Genomic DNA, 3699 nt, shown 5'->3' with positions numbered 1-3699 from the left:
TTTTGACCCAAATCAAAATTGGGCTCAAATCATGGATCAATTGAGCTTGAATTTGGTTTAAATTAGTCACATGTAAGGTGAATTTGAGTTTAGGATTGAAATTAGGGAATATTGGGACCAAATTGATGGACATTTGAAGTAAATTTGGGGAAATTGGGCCTTTAAAGGCAATTTGGTGGTTTTGGTCAAAATGGGCAAATTGTTCACATTAAATCCAATTGAAGGGTCCAAATGGGTTTTGGGAACATTTGGAGTGATTTTGGAGGTTTTGGGAAAGTTTGGGGTGCCAAGGGTATTTTTGTAATTTTGGCAATTTTGAGGGTATTTTGGTTAAAGATGGCCAAATTGACCAAATTGGGCCACATGGTAATTGAAAGAAATGAAATTGAGAATATTTGGGATTTATTGGGATTTATTGGGAATTTTATGGGATTTTTGGATTTTGGGTTAAAGGAGAGTCCTAAGGGCAGTTACGTAATTTGGGAGTGTCTGGGGCAAAAGACCCAAGATTAGTATTTTAAGTAGAATTGGATAAATATCCATTATAAATGAACTGTGGATCAATAAAATCCTCATTTTGGGTCCTTATGGATTGGTTTTAGCTAGAATATTGTGAGGATATTGTGTGCCCTAACTCCAAACCAACACTTAGGGTCAATCCTAAGGCCAAGTAATCCTATAGGAACTCCTCTTGAATCTTCTCACAATGATCTTACCTACTAAATGCTAGAAGTTAAGATCAATATGTGAAACTTCAAGTTGAGTAAATAGAAAAGCTTTGAATTTCTAATGGTGGGGGTACTTTTTCTAGTTTTCTAAGACTAGTCAATAGGAAAGTCCTATGGCTAGACCTAGGCTGCTAAAGAAGTTTTCTAGACCTCAACCAAAAGTGAGTTCAACAGGGCCTTCTGCAGAAAGGAAATCAGTTGGAACATATTAACTAACCATCATCAATTTGTTCACTTATCCTTTAATATTAATGGACATATGGGATTTGCTACCTTTATATATGGAGGTTGTACTAAAGATGATAGGAAAGAGCTGTGGAATTGTTTACAGAATATCAGCCAATAGATGACCTCTTCATGGTTTGGTGGGGGGATTTCAACTGCATCATCTCCTCCTCTGAAAAATCAGGTGTTAGGGTCCCTAATTTATCAAAAATGAATACCTTCAGTGATAACATCAATAATGCTGGTCTGTTTGACTTGAGATCAAGGGACCTACTTTCACATAGAATAGGGTTGCCATTTGGGAGAGACTTGACAAATTTATGATTAATGATGCATGGTTTATTCAATTTCTTCTCACTTTTGTTAGTCATCTTAGCCTTGCAGGATCTGACCACAGGCCACTCCTGATAAGCATTACCTCTTCTGAACCTGCCTCCTCCCCTCCCCTTTTTAGATATCTCAACATGTAGTCATCTCATCCCTCTTACAATACTAGCATTTCTGATCTTTGGAAAGGTATCTCTCATCCAGATGTCATCTGAAAAATGTCATTTTATCTTTAATAAGCATGCTTCCCATAACTGTAAATAATGGACTTCCAACTACACAGGTTTTTCAAGTTCCCAACTTCCTATCAAATATTTAGGAGTCCTTAATCTTACTGGAAGAATAAAATAAATATAGTTTGAGGAAGTTCTTAACAAAATTTCCACATTTCTCAATGGTTGGACTCAGTCATTTTTATCAAATGGTAGAAGAATAACACTGTTGAAGAGTATCCTCACAACATTTCCTTCATACATTCTATAGATGACAAATATCAAGAAAAGTACATAAATTCAGTTAGAAAGAGCTTTTAACAGATTTCTATGGTCTGTTTAAAGACAACAAATGGATTGGGCCTCTTGGCAAAAGGTGGCTAAACCACAATTGGTTGGGGCTATTGGCTTCAAGGGTTTGAACCAACTACTTCAAATTAACCTGTATAAAATCTGGATCAAATTCAAAGCCCAATCCTCCTTGTGGGCTAAATTCATGTGGGGTAAATATTGCAGGGACCAACATCCCACACTTGCTGTTAGAAGAATTGGTGACTCTAAAACTTGGGTGAAGATGCTAAAGATAAAAGAAACTGTAGAAGACCTCTTTCTTTGGGATTTAAGAAAAGGGTACATCAGTTTCTGGCTTGATAACTAGTTCCCCAAAGACTGGTTGTCACCAATTTCTATTGCCCCAAACCATGATCTAAAAGTTGCTGACCGTTGGGAAGGGAAGTTGGGAAGGGAACAATTGGTCTTGGGAAGGGAACAATTGGTCTATCCTTAAACTGTCCAATATTTTACAAGAACATTCTGTCAAAAAAATTACCAGTATAAAGTTTGACGGAAATAAAGCAGATAAAACTATGTGGCAAACCTACTCTAATCAAAGCCTCACTAAAGCTATCTACTCTAAACTCTATTTTTGGGAGCAAGTGTCATAGGGAGCTATTATCTGGAATAAGTTTTTTATCCCCATCTATGTCTTTTTTTTGCTGGAGGATATTCGAGAGCCTACTACCCACAGATGATATACTCAAACTAAAAGGGTTGAGGGGTCCCTCTAAATGCTGGTTATGTCTGCAGGAGGAGGAATCCTTGCCACACCTCTTTTTTGAATGTAGTTTTGTTCAACAAGTTTGGCATCAGCTTTTGTTACACATGAATATTGACGTTAACAACCTTACTTGGGATAGATTAAATACCTACTAGCAGAATTGCCATAAGTTGAATTATGCTCTAATACCTTTAATTGTAGCTTGGTTCATATGGATGGACAGAAATAAGGAAAAGTTTGAAGACACCATACCTAGCATTGAAAAGATAGTAAGAAACAATATTAATTATTTACACAAGATGATCAAGTTCAAAAGGTTCCCTAATATATCAAACTCTTACTCATCAAAAAAAGTTTCTCCTATAGAAATTTATAAAGTTTTTTGGAAACCCCTTGAGAGAAATACTGTTAAGATAAACACTGATGGAAGTTTTACTAAAATGGGAGCTAGAGTGGGGGGAATCTATAGAAATCATCTTGGAAACTGTCTACTATACTTCTACACACCTGTAATGGCTACTGATGTCATTGAAACTAAACATATTGTTGTTTATTGGGCTATAACACTTGCTATCAAGACTGGTTGGTACAATTTATGGATGTAAGTGAATTCTACTGCTATACTAATACTGTTGGGCTCTGAGGAAGAACCACCATGGCACACTCCTTCTGGATTCAAAAGATTAGAGAACTAACCCCCAGCTTCATATCACTTTTACATTTATTTATATGGAAGGAAACAAACGTGCTAATTATCTTGCCAAACAAGGTCTAAGCTCTAATGATATATCTGTTGCTACTTACCCTCCCCCTACACTCCATTTCCTACTGCATGGAAATAATATTGAAGTCCCACACTTCAAAATTGCCAATCATAAAGATCAAAGGAGAGAGTGACTACCAACTGAATTTTTTTCTGTGTTATTTTTCCTTCTCTTTTTGTGGTTCCCCTATTGTTATAGGGTCGTTCTTATGTCTTTGCCCAAAGTTATTTTCTTATTTTCTTATACTGTTGATAGGCAATTGGGAGGTGTGTTGACTCTTCTCTGTGATGAGTCAACCCTCATCCCCATTTTGTGTCATGTAACCTTTCTTTTAATTTAACATGTAGGGAGCCACTAGCAGCTACTTTGAGGATATCAGTGATAAC

Source organism: Phalaenopsis equestris, unplaced genomic scaffold, assembly GCF_001263595.1.
Source record: "Phalaenopsis equestris unplaced genomic scaffold, ASM126359v1 Scaffold232356, whole genome shotgun sequence".
Lineage (NCBI taxonomy): Eukaryota > Viridiplantae > Streptophyta > Magnoliopsida > Asparagales > Orchidaceae > Phalaenopsis > Phalaenopsis equestris.
This window is presented reverse-complemented; position numbering follows the sequence as displayed.